Here is an 18,400-nt window from a genome sequence, read left to right on the forward strand (position 1 = left end):
TTTCCACTTACCACTTACTCAGATGCTGAAAAGTGAATACAGCAGTGAAGCATTTTAACAATAAGAAACATCAGAAAAAAACAATAAAGAAAGGATGATTTTGCAGCAGAAAAATAACTCCTTTTACTGAATTCAAGTTAACAGTGTGTAAAGGGACTGTATAGTCTTTACAGTACTAGGTCAGATTTCTTAAAAATACCTGATTACTCCTTGCACTATCCAGATAAGACAAGCAAACAGACACTGACAACATGCAAAAAGTTGGCTATGAATACGTGACCTGAATAGTAAGGTCACTTGGGCCTTTGGGATTCTGATTTGACGCCAGCTTGTACCCTGGGAGGCATTCACACTTTTAAAAGTGGCCTAGATTCGGAAATTAGTCTTCTGCTCAATAGAGACAGAGAGTTCCAGAGGACAACTCAGAGTGGGATTTCATCTCTGGTGCTCTGCAAAAGCCTCTCTCTTCACAGAGAACAGAAGAGCTTGGGTCAACTTCAGATACCTGCAGTTTCCCTTGTGAGTACTGCTGCCTTTTCTTGTGACCTACCCTGTGCTATGCAGAAACACATCAAGGAAAGAAGACCCAGAGAAGAGTGAGAGCAGAAACACAGCATGTAACAGTTTGGAGCCATGTCCTGCATTTTACTCCTGTATTTTAAAGCAGCAGTTTATCAAAACCCTCAAGAAGCTTGTGAATACAACGGACTGATTCTTCAGGGCTATGGGAGAAACAAAACCAAAAAAAAAAATCTGTATGTGACTCTTCTTCACTGTCTTGCCAGGATGTACTTTGAATTATGTTTGGGATGAGCAGCCTGTTGTAAGTTAAAAGTTGCCCCTACTTTGACCGAAGGTGCCTTCCAACCTAATTTTTCTGTGATTTCAATAAAAGTGTTAGTTTCACATTTCAGGATACTTCTCCCTTTTATCACATGCTATTAATGCTGAATCCTGTGGTACACTCACTTTCACAGTTTCCACTCCTATTAAACAAATGGCAGCCTAGACTTCTCTCCATCTGTTCCATTTGAAAATATACCAATACTGACATTACATTTAAGAAGATTGGCTTAATTAGAGAACAAGGTGCTGGGTGGAAAGAAGTGCTAATCTTCAGGAAGTCTGAAGTCTCCTGCACTTCGTTTACTGACTAGAGTCAGCATATGGACTCAAGCTGTGGTGAGTCACTGAACCTGTTTTGATGGTGACAAGTGATTCAGCTGCTGCAAACCCACTGTGGTGCTCCCATTTACTACTAGGACTTTACCTGATCTCGTTGCTCTTCATATAGCAAAGTAAATCACAGTGAAGGATAATCCTATTTTCCAGCTTTTAGCTCACTGGGAATATAAAAATCTGTTCAGTCACTCAAAACCTCTGCAATCTGCTGTATAACTGAAGAGATATATCACACATTCAGCCATCAGTTATCTACCTGACACAGAATGCACTTCTCTGTTTTGCAGCTCCTCTCCCAGTGCTGCTGGTGAAGTTAAACAACAGCAATAACAGCAATAGAAAATAATAATGCCTTGTCTCAAAAAGAAGGCTTCTTCCTTCCACCCTCTCAAACACAGGAGAACAAAACCTTTCGCCATGTCCTACTTTTCAATAGAATTTTAAAGCTGTCCGACAGCATCTCATTTGGATTAAACTTGTGGGTTACTCGAAGAAAAACTTCCCAGAAAAGTAGAATTTCTGGAGTGCTTCTTTAATGGCTTTCATTGTAAGACCATTTATAGATTTTAAAAAGCAAACCCAGAAAATATTCATTATATTGACAGACTTAGGAAAGTTATTGTACTCCTATGTAGTCTCACAGTACAAAAAAGCATTTAATCTTGCATGTCTGCCTCAAGGGTTGTCAAATGCTTTTAGAAAAAAAAAAACATCTGGACCATTAGATTGTTTTATAGTCAGGAGTCAAGGAATTGCACTTTGTGGAATTTAGAGAGTTTGGAGGGCCCAACCCCTGGATATACATAACTTCTGAAAAATCTCCTCAGGGTTGAAGACAATCCCAGGAGGGAAAACTGGATGTATAAATTGTTTTAAAGGCACTCCTCAGGTTCACTTCAAAGTTGAAAACTATGTGTGATTAAAACATTTGCAAGCCTACCCTAAAATGATTCAGATCCCTTTGTGCAGGAGATTTTTCTTATGAATACAATCACAGAGAATTTTGTGGGTGAAGGAAAGAGGGAAGAATCAAAAAGAGATGCTATTCACTTCCTCTGGAGTGCAGAGAACTTTTTCAGTGAACAGATGTTTATGTTTTAAGATTCAAGGGGTCTGATTTTCTTGTACCATGTATTGTGACATACTGGAAAGGCTGATAAATGTAATGGTTTAGGAATGGTATTCCCCAGTTTATTGCTCCCTCTGAAATTGTGCCAGAACTTGCTTTCCTTCCTCCTCCAGCTGGAAGCACAAAAGGCAAACATCACAGCCTGAGATAGGAACGATTTACTGAAAACAGCAATGAAAAGAGGAAACGAACAGTAATAACAAAAGTGTACAAAAAGAGGGTGATTTACTTTCCACAATGCTCACCAAGCCTGCCACAATGGAAAAAAACAGTGGACAGACCCTCGATCCACCATGCTTTTCCATGTTCCAGGAAGGAACACCCTTCTTCCCCTTCCCCCTCCCACCCCCAGTAATGACATTAGATGTTATTGAATAATAATAACAATAATAATAATAATAATACTAGGCTCTTTGTCACTCCCACATGGCTCCAGCTCCACTCCCCTCAGGACTCCAGCAAAAAATTAACCCTTGGTCAAAACCAGGAGAATAAGATAGAGCAGTAAAGAATATCACAAAAGTAGTTATTAGAGCCTTGATCCAGATCCAGCTTACATACTGTTCATTTAATAAGTTAGTTAAAAATCACCCTTCCTTGGGAGGTACCCACTAGTCCTCAGAGTGCTGTTCAGGGTATGAATTATTCTCTCCTCTGCCCTGTGGGTGAGTTGAATGCTCTGTCCTTATTTTAATATACAAAGACTAGTCCTAGTCCAAAAACCTTTGTTCAAAGTCATAGGTGGCTGACACTCCAAGGAGGACAGTTTTTGGATACCTGTCTCTTCTCTTGTCTTATTGTACCTATTTTATTTTCTATTGTCCAATATGGTGACTGTTGTGTAACAGTATGACAGGTTTCAAGCTCTCCATACATGTAGGTTAGATCCTTAAGAAAAAATACCAAAACACCACAGCCAATCATGATCTTGTGTAGCGTTGCTTTGGATTTGGTTTGGATTCTAGTTTTTTAAAATTTTTTAATAGGTGAAATATTTCCTGCTGCACCTGTAGCTTAGCTGACTCTTTTTCCATCAGGTTGTAGTGATTGTTACAGTCATTCCCGAGAACTAACCCTGTGGTGTCACAGGGAGACCAAGAGCAGCACTAAGGGACACCAAGAGCAGCACTAAACTGTTCAGCTTTGCAGGAAACCCATCTCAGAGGTTATTTGATACCCAATAAGGAGAACCCTTGTCTTAACAGAGCACAGTCAACCTCTCTTTGGGTTCAGGAATTGCTCAGACTATGCTCACAGATTTTATTTTGCAAGGTTTATGCAGTCATCTAAAATACTTAATGCATGTTACCTTTGAAGGCCTTTGAACTGCAGGAAGCTTCCCCTTGTGCCCTTAATTAATTTACTGAAGATGAGAACTTCTTGTTAAAAGTTCTCATTTTACTCACGTAAAATAATTAGGAAAAGAAAACCAAAATAAACAAATATTTCTACCATCACAGTACCTTACTCAGTAGAGAAGAACCTTGAAATTATTTTAGTTCATTGTCAGGAAACACAGGTAACTCTTAAAGCCATTCTGCTGACAATTCTTACACATCTTCCTAGAGATCTGTGAACACAGAACAGAAAGTTAGATACTAAACTGATACATGAATGGGAGTTCTTATTTATTAATTTTAGTAAAATTCTAGTAAACTATTGACCACATCACTACTGATGACTGGTTCACAGAATAATAGATGAACAGTATAAGCATAGTATATCATCTTCATGGTCTTCCATTTTTTCCATTGGTCTCATTTCCCTTGCTTTCCACTGGAAAGTACATGGTACACATTTTTAAAAAGAATTAATTTCCTCCACACACTCTCTGAACTTTGCCTAATCACTTCTAAAAACGTAACAATGCAATTTAAAATGCAGCCTTCTTTAGAAGTTTACTTATTTATGGGCAGCTAAATATTTATTCTCTATATAATTTAACAGTAGACATTTATATTACGAGTCTAGTACAAGTCAGTTGAAAACTAGGAGCATACAATCATATATAAGAAGAATAATAGTGTTTATTTGTCATGACCCCAGAAAACAAGGCTTAAAGTTTTGTAGGAAGAGTATTCAACGATGTCTGCATTTGCAGGTATCAGCAACACACTATGGAGAAGCACTGCACACTGTGAGATTTAACGTAACTGAAATGCAACATTCCCTCCAGAAACAATGAGACTCTTAGTGGAAGTGTTTAAAGAAACTCATAGGAAAAATATCTGCATGATACCTAACCAGTGATTAAAACCGAAAGCTGAAGCTCACATGAGTGAACGCGATTCATTGTGCTATGACATTAATCTTTATGAGCAAAATTATTGAAAAATTCTATGGGGAGTAGAAAGCAATTACTTAATGATGTATAAAAATATTCCAATAGATGTTTCAGAAAGCACTGCGCATAAAACTGACTGCGAAAAGCCCTTGGATGGTACAAACAGCCCAGCCCACAGCATACTTATAAACTCTGGGAGTTATTTTTTAATTTTTAGCTCTGTCCCAGTCACTGTTTAACATTCCATGTTCACGTACTATCTACATTGTTAAATTACCCGCAACTTCAGAGCAGTCAGGCAGTACTCAAATTAAGCCAAAGTAATTAGTTTTCAATCACTGAATATTCACAGCTCAATTAAATTATTTACAGAGGTTTAGACAATTCTGCAGCAAAGACAAATATTTCTATTGACTCTCCCCCAAACTGCAAAATAAATATAGCCTGTTGTGAAGATAAAAAAGAACTTAGATGTCTCTTCCATGAAGAAGCTTTTCCTGCCTTTCCTATTCCACTTTAGAGGTCAAATCTCTTAAATTTGTTTATGTCTACTCATACTTTTATAATAAAAGGGGTGTTTTTAGGGTGGCTAGGTGAAAGGAGGAACCACCAAAAAACCCCAAACCATCAATACCTTTAAAGAAGAATTTTTTTTTTTTTTCCCAGTCTGCCATTTTGTTAAACAATTTTGGTAGCAATAACAAAAAGCACACCTCACATGTATTATTGGAGTAACTGATCAGTGTCACTAAATTCAATCTGCTGAGCAAGACAGAAAATAGAGAAATATTACTCCACTGGGCTAAATTCTTTTACTTGATTTTATTGCCTAAACCCAAAGGAAAATGAGAAAAAAAATTTTGGCAAAAGAGCAGTACTAAGGTCAATGCATCAGATATTGTTCTTTGTAGCAGTGCAGGTGGCTCCAACCACTCTGTCTCCTGAGAAAAACTCAGACAACCAGCTGTGGTGGTCAGCAACCCAAGTTTAGCATAAAACTTTCAGTCATGGTGAGAACTCATAATTCCTTTGTTCTGCTGTTTGCATGTTTTTCCCTGATTGGTTAATGTTTTCCCCTCCCTATTTTATGTATGAAGTGATGTATATTCACATCCCTTGTTTAATATGTATCAGTTCTAGACAGTTATTTGTTCCTCAACTCCCTATTGGATCCTTCCCTAAGTCCCTCCTAGGTGTTTGTCCCCATTGGTTTCCTTGCTGTCAACCCCACCTAGTTGCCTTTACCCCATTGGCTGAGATCCCTTTCCCTGCCTATTCCGTACTCAGTGTAAAATCCTGGACCCTGTCAAAAATTTGGGTCTTCGTCCTTGCCCTTTCACTGGAATAAGGCTGTGTGGAACACATACAGAGAGTCCCCTCTCTTTCTTCTTTGCCTTCGTGCCTTCATTCCAGCAACAGGAGGAAAGCTCCCTTGGGTGAGGAGCTCTATCCCTTCTTTTTGTGTGTCTCAGCGGGGATTGCCACCTTCTAGAGGGGTTGTAGCGTTGGCCTCCGGGCTTCCTTTTGTCAGCACGTGAGGGGTAAACCCCCTTCAGCTTCCTCTCAGCTGCAAAAACACCTCAGTTCTTCCCTTTGTGGTTGCTGAAAAGTACAAGGACACGTGTAACTGAGGTGTTCAGATCTAGTACTATTCAAAGCAGTACTGAAAGAAGAGTTTCACCGGATTTTTTTTTTTTGAGGCCAGCAAAAATACTCGTTTCACACAAGTAAGAAAATGTAGGCAACAGAGGAATCAGCCTTATTCCAGTTAAAGTTCACCAGCAGTAATGAAGTTAGATCCAAATAAGGTAGGAAGTCCATCATGTGTTTGTTTTGGTTTTCTTGTTTTATGGGCTTACGTAATGTTGCCAGAGATCTCTTCTCGTTAGAGAAAAGCAGTTACGGCTCAGTTCTTCAGAGCTGCCTGGCACCTATTGGCTGTATCAGTACATGGGATACTCTGCAGAGGGTTACAGTGTAGAGATATTTAAATTAGCAGAGACCTGAGCCCATCAGTCCACAAGGCAGCGTGTGTGTATGAAGAGCAGTAGCTCTTCTCCAGCCGAGTTGTCCAGATCAGTAACCAGGATTTGTGTCCCATTGTCTACTAACTGGTGTCATGCAGCAGTGCAAGGGAGACATTCCTTGTTGTTACAGGTGATTAATACAGGAACAGTTTTAAAGCCACATGCCAAGCAGCTACTGACACTGAGCAGTTACGACAGAGGAGACAAAACCATACAAAATGAAGGAACATTCAGGAGGCTTTCTAGAGGTCTGGACTATCTGAGTGGACTCCCTGGGGAAAGTAAGGAACGCTGTTACACACCAAACAGTTTGCCTTTGACAACACCCTAGATGCCACAAATAAAGAAGTAGAATGTCATATTCAGCCTGGAGGGACACTTACAGACTGAAGTGAGGGTATCACCCCTATATGTAGGCCTAATCACAACAGCTGTGCCCATGGAAATTTGTGTTTAATCTGTGTCAGTCCGATCATCAGATGCACAGAGTGAAACTAACCTTTAGTCTCCTTCTTACCCAGCCACACCATTAGAAGACACATCAGTGACACCAACTCCAAATATGTCTTTGGTATTCATTGTGCTTAAATCAAGTGATAGCCTAGGGCCCCAATACAGCATTTGATAGATTGTGCCCCAGAAGAACAGCAGCAACCATGCTGAAGGCTATCATATGTTAGCAGTAATATTAGTAGCCAAAAAGATAAGTAAGGTAGTCCACAATCTGTGAACAGGAATTAAGGCTGTCTTGTTTTCTTCCCCTTTTCCTTTATGACAACGATCTCAGTTCTTTGAAAGATGGTATGTTATTCTTTTGCTGCTGTACCTTTCTGCTGACACAGGGAGTCTGTGGCACAGCAGAAACTTCCCCACTGTCCCACAGCATCAAATAGACCAATTTCTTTCTATCCATTTCTCCTCTTTTCAGCCATTTAGGTGGAAAGTCCATAGCAAATGGCAAATCATTGCTTTCTGAAAATTTCTAAGCTGTCCTGAGAACATTTTGGGGTGCTCTGTTTTAGCATCAGCTGAGGAGCAAGTCCTTAACATTTCTGCATGTAGGAACTGGATGAATGGTAGGAAGCCCTCTCCACTGTTTGATCGTGTATAAAACAAAGACCTTCACTGTTTTAGAAGCACAGATTCTCAATATTTGAGAGACTGGAATTCAGCAGTTCTATTTCTTGTTTAGAAACAAAATACCTCAGAAAATAGTGTGGTTTTGGACATCTGAATATAGGAGGTCAGACTCAATAAGAACAGTTACCTGGAGTTAACACCACAGCCACAAAATACTATTGAGCAAAAGCCCAATTCTGCAGTCATCAATCATGGTCAAACATAAGATATGTTGCTTTACACAGTTTAACATTTAGTCTCAAAATGCTGGTTACTGCTGAGGTAAAGGATGTGGAGAAAATTAGTGGGAGTTTTGTGTTGATGAGTAAGGAATTATTATTATCTGAGCACTTACTGTTTAAAAAAAAAAGGGTAACCAGAAGTATAGAAAACAAATGCCCAGGTAATAGCAGACATATATGCCTGTATACACAATAGAGAAAGAATTAAGACAGTAATGAGGCTAACAGATTATTATAGAATAAAATTTACTTTGAAGTATTTTGTTTCAAATACATCTCAGAACATTTCATAAACTAAGAGTCAGTGAACAAATATGACCATCACTTTGCTCAACACAAATAGGAAGTAGTCCTGAAGTGAGAATCTCTTTTAAAGAGAAAAAGTATAGGTAGACTTATGGCAAAGATATTAGGTTTGCTTCTTGCAAAAAGTATCCAAAATCCCCCTTTTGGTGGAAGGACAGAGAGACAGAGAGAAAAGAGAGCAGACTCTATGAACTGCATTGAAGAGATTGCTCCTTTTCAGCACTAGTTCTACTACAGGATATGTGCTAGATCCAAAATCTCTGCAGGGGACTTGAATGCATGTTCTTTCCTCCCTCAGGCATTTAGCACTACATCCTACCTAAACTGTACTCTACTGCAGCTAGAATCTCTTGCTGTCACAGTTTACTGACTCTGCCAAGACTATTTGTAATCTGCTAGTCAAAGCACAGCAACTCTTGTACCAGCAACAAAACTGTTGCTTTTACTGACGTGTGTCAACAGCAGAAATGACAACTCTTAAAGAGTAAAAGCCATGTTCTCCTCTTTTCTTCCTTAAATTAAATTAAGAAAAGAGCACATTTTATTTTTCTTGCAGAAAGACCAAGAATATATTTACAATGAAAGGAAAATGGATTGGATATCACAAACAAAAGCTACAGATTTGGGGAATTAAAGCACCATTGCCCTTTCAGGCTGGACCAGGGAAATAACTTTTTATGGTATCCAGTATTCGATCTCTCAAAAAATTTAAAAGAGGGGTACAAGTAATCTCTTTTTCCAGCTGCAGTCAAAATAGTGTACTATGTTATATTGTTGACTCACTTGTACACCAAGTCATACAGTTTGAAGACTGAAAATGCTTCTGAGGCTCAGTTTGAAGTTCCATTTATTTGCTTTTTTTTCTGTTTCACAAGCTCTGGTTAAAATTCAAGGCTTAGAAACACAAGCTATTTCAGTAATTTAATGGATGAAGACAGAATCATTTACTCTGGGACTCGGTGGGCGCATTAATGTATGTAAGGCATATTTTACCGTTAATTAACCTCAAGGACAGATCTGAGAAAATGACCCAGCAGCACAGATTCGACTTTTACTTATTTTTGCCTTGCTACACTCCTTCACTTCTGTTTTCTCTCCCTTGCTCACCACCATATGCTGCCATTTTTCACTACCATTTCATTGTAAACAGCTAACCAAAGGAAATGAAGAAAATGGCATGGAAAGATAGCAGTTAGCACCTCTCAGGGAATAATTATAGATCTGTTATTTCTGCTCTTACTCTGATTTAAAAAAAACCCCAAACAAACAGCACCCTACTTCTCTTGTTTCAGGGTGAAAAGTCTGCTCCTACATCGGTGCTCCTGCTCCTACAGTAGTGGTTTCTTGTGACTGGCAATGCTAATGTGTTAATTATCACTCATGCAGGCAGTTAAAGGTCAACATGCTGGAACACTCACTGGCTCAGGCTTAACTGAAGAGAAATAATTTAAACAGAAAATCTAAAAAAAAGAGATTAGGTGTTTTCATAAATAAACATTGAAGTGTTCATAAGTAATTAAATGTGAGCACAGATATGGTGAAGACAACACATCTACAGGCAGCTGATAAGAAAGAACTAGCATAACAGGCATCTTCCAAAAGGTGAACTTCTGCTTTTATCCTTCAAAGGGCCTGAAGATTTCTGTTCTTTTTTTATTCTTGTCTGTCCCTTTTTGAGTATGCACCTCAGGGCAAATAATGTATTCCCAGGGAAGGAAAATTATCATACAGAAAACATTACTTCAGGAAATAAAGCAAAATATGAACTAAGGCAAGTGTATAGAACCTTTTAATTTACGAAAAAAGTAAGTGCACATCACTTATTTTCAAAGAACCAGTGAAGGAGAACAATTATCAAGCTGTTTTTAATATTGAATGCCTTCTGTTCTGCTTATTAACATTCCTACCAGCTTCTAAAATCCTCTATTTGCCTTTAATAGAAAGAAAGAAAGAAAGAAAGAAAGAAAGAAAGAAAGAAAGAAAGAAAGAAAGGCAGGCACCAGCTAGAGACATTTTTTAACTACTCTCTATCAAATTCTAGAAGCTGTAATATGAGCAAAAGCAAGTATGTAGTGCCTGCTTTGAGGATTTTCTGGAAGGAGGACCTCAGCTGGGTTACCAGTGCTCTCTAACTTGCTGCAGCCTTGAGTCATTAATTAACCAGTCACAGCTTTATTTCTCGCGCGCTATTGTATACAACAATATGAACAGCAAAAATCATAGACTCATTCAGGTTGGATAAGACTTTTAGTATCATCAAGTTCAACCATAAACCCAACAGTGCCAATTCCACCACTAAACCATGTCTCCAAGTGCCACAGCTACATGTCTTTTAAACAGCCCCTCCAGGGCTGATGACTCTACCACTTCCCTGGGCAGCAAGTTCCAATGCTCAAAAACCATTTTGGTGAGGAAATGTTTTCTAATATTCAATCTGAGCCTCCTGTGGCACAACTAGAGGCCATTTCCTCTTGCTTTGTCCTGCCACTTGTTACCTGAAAGAAGAAACCAGCCCTCACCTGGTTCGGGTAGTTGTAGAGAGCGATAAGGCCACCCCTGAGTCGTCTTTTCTCCAGACTGAACGACCCCAGTTCCCGCAGCTGCTCTTCATAAGACTTGCACTCCAGACCCTTCACCAGCTCTGTTGCCCTTCTTTGGACACACTCCAGCACCTCAGTGTCCTTCCTGCAGTGAGGGGCCCAAAACTGAACACAGTTTGAGGTGTGGCCTCACCAGTGCTGAGTACAGGGTTCACTGCCCTGGCCCTGCAGGACACACTGTTTCTGATACAAGCCAGGATGTCAATGATCTTCTTGGCCACCTAGGCACATGGCTGGGTCATATCCAGCCAGCACCCTGTTGGGGTTTAACCCCAGACCAGCAACCAAGCCCCATGCAGTCGCTTGCTGACTCCCCCACCAGCCGGATCAGGGAAAGAATCAGAAGGGTAGGAGTAGAAAACTCTTGGGTTGAGACAAAAACAGTGCAATAGGGAAAGAAAAAGATGTGCACACAAGCAAAGAAAACAGTAAATTGGTTTACTACTTCCCATGAGGAGGCAGGTGTTCAGCCATCTCCAAGAGAGCAGGGCCCCAGCACACATAACAGTTACTTGGGAAGATAACTGCCATCACTCAAAACATGTCCCCCCACTTTATATATATACTGAGCATGATGCCATATGGTCTGGAATATCCCTTTGGCCAGCTTGGGTCATCTGCCCCAGCTGTGTCTCTGCCCAGTCTTCCCTGCCCCCCCAACTTCCTTACCAGCATGGCAGTACCAAAAGCAGAAAAGGCCTTGGCTCTGTGTTAGCCCCACTCAACAATAACAAAAAAAAAATCTCTATCATCAGCCCTGTGTTCATCACAAACACAAAACATAGCCCCATACTAGTCACTGTGATGAAAACTAATTCCAGCCCAGCCACAACCAGCACACACCCCCAGGTCCTTTGTCATTCTGCAGCCCCTCTTTCCCCAGCCTGTAGCACTGCCTGGGGTTGTTGTGACCAAAGTGCAGGACCCTGCACTTCAACTTGTTCAACCTCATGCCATTGGCCTTGGCCCATTGATCCAGCCTGTCCAGATCCCTCTGCAGAACCTTCCTACCCCATCAGATCAACACTTCCACCAAACATGGAATCATCTGCAAACCAGCTGACAGTGCACTAGATCCCCTCTTTCAGAGCATTGATAAAGATATTAAACAGGACTGGCCCCAATATGGAGCTGTGAGAAATGGTGTTGAGGCTGCTCCCATTTACTAACTACTTAGGTTAGCAAAAAGAGATGTCTAGAGCAAGTCACTTTCCCTCTAAAGATCTTTTCCTCTAAATTTCCTGATCTGCTCCTTTATGTATCTCCTTTGTTTCCTTCTTTCTCTATAGTCATTTTTCCTCTACTCTCCTTTCCCCATCCAGCCTGACCATGTGTTACTAGCTCTGTAGGATTACCTAATGGCTAAAACTAAAAGTTTTCCCTGCTGTCCTCTAGAACCCACTGGACAGCAGTTAAACATACATTTAGCATATAAATATATTTAAAAAAAAAGATATGTAATAAATAAACATATATATTTTTGTTGTTTCAAAGCTTCAGTAATCATAGTTTCCAGGCAGACATCAAAGAGGTCAGCATTAAGAGGAAAGAAAATAGCACTTGAAATCAGGAACCTGGAGATTTAAAAGCTGCTCTTTCTTAAGGGGTGAAGTCCATTGCAGCTAGCCATAAGCATGTAAAATCTTCTGAACAAAGATTTTTAACAAACTGGGCAATAAATAAATAAAGAATGAATGAATGAATGAATGAATGAATGAATGAATGAATGCAAGAAAGACACCCTAGGTGGAGGCACTCAAGAAGAGCCTTGACAGACTGATTCAGGGTGTCTGTCCTACAAAAGAATATATGCTAGTTGATAAAAGGCTAAAAGCCTGTTAGCTAGAAGAGCTGGATACAGTTTTTTTCAGAAATAGAATGCGCTTTGTTAGAAAGATTTCCATGCAGGACTAGTTTATAGATTTTTAAAAACACAATTTCAAAAGGGTGTATTGCTTAAGAGAACTAGAATAGCCAGGACCCCAGTTGGGAAGCTGATGCAGAATATACCTCTACACATTTCTCTTAGGAAATAAAGTTCAATAGCTTTCAGTTTGCCAGAAGCCTTCACTTCCCTCTGTCTCTGACTGCTGACCCTCCACTCACAACCAGAAGCAGGGAAAAAAATCACTGTATTTCTTTTCATGGGTCTTGCTAATTAAGAGTTCAAAAGACCTAAAGAAAGGCTTGCTTTACCTTGCTCTCCACTAAACATGTCTTTTAGCTGTAAGGGCTTACAATCTTGCTTTTTCCTACAGCTGTGCTTTACACATGGAACAAGAGATGGAATATTTTCTTGAGGATTGCCTGCTCTGTTTCATTAAAGCTTCCCCTTCCAGGATGCAGCTCTAACTAGCAACTAACCTTTTATGATCCAGATGCTCACTGTCTGCTGTGGAGTATCCACAGGTAACGAATGGTAATGAATTACAAGGTTTCATAACAAGGAGTTACGAAAGAAAGCTTGTATAGACCTTGACTCCCCTTAAAGAAACCTGCTTGCCCCTGAAAACCTGCAAAAGAAATCAGGTAACCTTCTACTCTTCATGAATGCTTTCCTATAGGAACAGAATGAGAGCAGCTGTGGTAGGAGACACTGCCAGTCTTCAGTCAGAATTTAATTATTATGGCAGGTGTTACCAGGTAATACTATCTAACATATGTCTGCTCAGCCATTCACAGGTAGACTTGTGCCCTGAGTCTAGCAGAAGCCGTATAACCATGTACATATTGCACACAGTCAACAGATAGGACTTTTTAGCACAGATTATTGGTCAGTTCAGGGCTGTATTATCCATAGGCACAGGGCTGCTAGCTACTGAGAGAATAAACAGGAAAAGGTTCTTCCTGCTCGCTTTCCCCTCCAAAATAGCAAAAAACCAAAGAGCACTAACAAAAAGAAAAACCAGTTCCCCATTGTCTCTCATAATTACTTTTGTTGTAAGTGAGACTTAAGGATGTTGATAGATAATTTCAATTATGCAGGGTTTGGGGTAGGGAATGCTATACAAGCAGAGTAAGAGTTTAGTCTCTATAACTGGAAGGGTTTTTTGTTTTGTTTTGTTTTAGCTAAATAACAAGACTCTTGAAAGAGAAGTTTGTTGCTGTACTATTTAACTGCCTTTGTGGCAGTACTGGTGGCTGGGAAATGAAAACAAGCTGTGCTTTGAAAATGCACAGATGTCACATTACTTCAATCTCCCACAGAAGCCTACATTTCCAGGTTGTGTGTGTTTTTCAGGCCTGAAGGAAGGATAATCGTCTTAGTATTTTTCATGTGCATTGTCACTGGGGGCAGGTGTCTGTGCCAGGCCGGGATGCTTATCATCATGGACTGCTCTCAGGTTTGCATGATTTACACGTGCTGATTTTGCATTTTCAAAAATGGAGGAAAGCATTGACTGGTGAAGATAGAGTTATGCAACTATGAATTAATTAGCCTGTAAAGTTGCATATGTATTTTCTGCTGAAATGGACTACTACAACAAGGTGTTAGGTATTGTTTTGAAAATATGAAAGCTTCTGCATCTTGGCATTGATACCTCTGTTTAAAATAGCTTCTACTACTTACTCCTGATTAAAATAAGCTTGTTAAAAAGATTATGAACAGTATAATAGCATACAGGTGATGTGAAGTGCTGTTGTTTGTTCAAATCTTCTTATTGTAATTTGGAGGCTGGATATTATACCTAAATCTATTTCCCATGTTTTAAGAAAAATTCTTCCCCCAAAAAACCTGCTCCTTTCATCAGTGTTTATGTCAAACATGGTCCTTCTAATCTAAATTAAGCCCAGTGCTTTAGCAATAAAGAAATAAGCAGCTGAACACTTTCCTAATTTTTTAAACTTAGTTGAAATACAATATATTACATTAATCAACCACACCTCATATTTTTCTTCCTCAACAGGTGCAAAAAGCACACTCATGTACTTTTGCAATCCAGCCAATTTTTACAGTATTTTTTTTTTCATAATAGTTAGCATAGGATATTCTTTAAAAAGGAGCACTTGGTCAGAATGATCCTGTTACTTCTGTACTCAATGCTCTTCAGCTGATCTGCTGACACCTATTCCCACATCACACAGGGTCAGCAGTTGCAGGTGTTTCTCTTTTGTGTGTCACTGCCTAGGTCTTAAAGCTCAGGTCAAGGAATAGAAATCAACTCTCTAGAGACACCAACAATAGTTCCCTGAGAGCTGGTTTAATGAGTTATTTACAGGAAGTACAGGGAGCCCCATGATCTGACTTTCCCCAAGTAAGGATCAATGGCAGCTTGATAAAGCTATAGTAGTTGAAAAAGCTGGTAGGAGTGGGCACAATAACCTTAGGGGTAGCTTTACCTTCATTGCAGGGATTTATGTTGTGACATACAAGCTTATTTGGCGTCCTGGTTCATCCTTTAAATCTTAGACTTGCTCTTCAACACCCATATGTGCTGAATCTTTTAATATATTTAAAATCTTTCATGTCTTGAGCAAAAAAAATTATATATTTTTTACTTCCACACTCAAGTAATAGAACACATCTGCTCACCATAGAGAAAAATGGTAATATGACTAATCCAGTAAATGATAGTGTGTTGTCTAAATAATAGATCATGCTGCAGGCTCTCAGCATTGCACTGCCTCATATGCCCTATAGGCAAGGATAACCTCTCTGTTCCAAGAGCTTTAGTGAAGATGTTTCCCTTTTCTGCTTCCCTTTCTTAGGATGCTCCATCAATTTCTGAAATAATACAATTAGCAGTAATTATAGGTGGGCTGGAAGAATGAAGAGAGGTTTTTAGATGATTGTCTTAAAATTTACTCTTCTAAATGACAACAAACAGATCAACAGATCTGTCTCATATAAAGAAGGATACAGGACAACTATGTCACTGAAGTAACACTCCTTTCTAGAAACAATTTAATTTATCATTTTAAGAAGCTGATAGAAGTAAGGAGAATAAAAGAAACAAACCAATGAAAAATTAGTTTTCTTCTAGCCATATTTATAACAGAGCAAGAATGGAAAATAGCTTTTATGGCAATTATTTTTGTTAACATTATCACCAGGCATGGTGAGTATAATATAAATATCACTAAGGCAAATATCCAAGTTTTCCATCTGGTTAGCTGAAAGGGACTGCTTGTGTAATTTTTAAAATTATGCTCATAGTTTAGAAGTCTTAAAATGTATTTTCAAGCCTTAGAGGTAGGCTGACAGTTGAATACTGAATGACAATTGCTGACTGTTGTCTGTTTTTTTCTCTCCAAGGGACCCATAATATTCTCATCACATAAAAACAACAATAGAGAGATTTCTAGCTACATATTCACCCAAGTGCAGTATACAATCTTTTGATATTTTCAGTGGAATTTTACATGTGACTATTAAATAAATATATATATATATGCATATATAAGTGTCTGTTCCTAAAAAGAAGGTGACATGGAGCATCCTGACACCCTGTCTTCAGCCAGAATCAGTAGTGCAGACAGAATGTCCCACATTATTCATGTATGATTCTCCCAAATCACTTTATCCTTGGTGGAGCCAAGGAGTGGCACGACTCTTGACTGCATTCAAAAGGCATCTGCAGGATTGGCTGTTGCTGACATATGCCCCAGACACCAAGTACCCCTGGTAGTCCATCAGAACCATAGCATCAGTCATAATCCTGTATCTGCTATCAGCAATTGGGTTAGCTGCTATATGCCTCAATAAAGCTTTGTTTTATGATTTGTGTTGTCAGATTCTATTACTGTTCAACCCACAGAAGGCCATGTATTTTAACATTTTTTGCACTATATAAGAAATTCGTAGATGTGGTGGGTACAAGATGGTCAGAAAATTCATTCTTATTTCAAAATCAAGTACTGTTTCCTGTCTGACATCTCGCTTCCATGTATTCTGAGTTCCTATCACAGGGCCTGAGGCAGTTAAAAGCTCTGTAGTCATGTTCATTACTTCATACAAGCTGTTAGAACATATGAAGGTGAGTGGTTCACTCTGTGGTTTTGTTATCTTGCTGGGCATATATCATCCTACTCTAAGGCCTCTCTTGTATTAAAAAAAAGAGCAACAACATGTCCATACTGAAAAACAGTGCTCTGCTCTTTTTATGGACAAGTTCATTACTAGATGCAATTTTCAGGTAGATGCAGGGAATGTCTTTTCAGCTACTAAGCTCTTAAAAGCAACAATACAAGTTATACTCTCAAATGCTCATTTAAACAGTAAAGATCATGAATACAGTGTTTGTCACTATAAACTCTTCATTGAATGACATTAACAGAGATCAGGTTAATCCTAAGTGATTTGGTAAAAACCCCAACTTTTTCTAAACCGCCTTCTTGTGATAAAAATTATCACAGGTTTGATGGGTGTGCAAATATATACTTTATATTTATTCAATTGCAGAATAAGGCTATCAAGTTCTGGGAACAGGGGCTTTATTTATAAATAAGACAAAGTGTAAGGGTGTTTTTCAGCCTCTATAAATACTAATATTCTTCATATTCCAGAGTCATGATCCAGCATTTGGCATGTTACGTATTTATATGCCACTGAAAGACCTCATCGACAAAAATTCAGCTGATGTAGAATTTGGTGAAATTCAATTGACATTGAGCTGAATTGCTCAGATGCCTAGAGTTTGCTAGAAAAGGAAAAGAGACCTTTCTGTGCTATGAAGCCTCTCTTTGCGAGGTAAATGTTCTAGCCAGAATAGTTCGCAGACAACTGGTTTGGGTTTTGTACTGGAAGGAGGGATATAGCTTCAGTAACTTCCAGCAGACTTCAGAGGGCAGAGAGTCAGATGAAAAAATCTGGAAAGTACTATGCTGAGCAATGACCATATAATTGTGAATAAAATAACTCAGATCGAAGCTGCTTCCTAGCCAGGGACCTGATGTTACACAAGTGGCTGCTTTTTGGTATCAGGCATATAGAGCTCTGAGGTTTCAAGATATACCCTGTCCTTCTGTGCTGCCTAGCAGTGAGCTGATGTTTACCTCTTTCCAGCATGTTGCCATACAGGATGACAGGAGATGGGTCTCCTAGATCTGAAAATACCTTAGATCTGAAGTATGTCCCTGGCTCACATAACAAACAGAAATGTTTCAAGGTTTTTCAGGTCAGATTAACCTACCTAACTACTTTCTTGAAAAGTATAGTCCTTTAGAAGTAGTTTTAAATCAACTACGTGACAAATAAATAGATCTTAGATACTTAGGAAACCCCAAGACAGACCTTTTCATTTACCAATAGGTGTTTGACATATAGTAGCTGCACCTTCTAATCTAATTAAAGGATTATCTGACATACTAATTGCCTTGGTACCTAGCTCAAGAATTCCTGACACAGCTCTCCAGAAGTAAACAAGATCAATATTTTATAGAGCTGTTGGATTTCAGCTACTTCACAGTGAATTAAAATATTTGCAATACATGAAAATGTCTCCTGTAGGGTTCCCTAGACTCCATAGAATCAGCAGTTATCATGACTTCCAAGGCTCTCAAGAAACTTC

This window comes from Corvus kubaryi, unplaced genomic scaffold (genome assembly GCF_017639235.1).
Source record: "Corvus kubaryi isolate FWS band 111438036 unplaced genomic scaffold, C.kubaryi_AGA036_p1.0 37312, whole genome shotgun sequence".
Classification (NCBI taxonomy): Eukaryota; Metazoa; Chordata; class Aves; order Passeriformes; family Corvidae; genus Corvus; species Corvus kubaryi.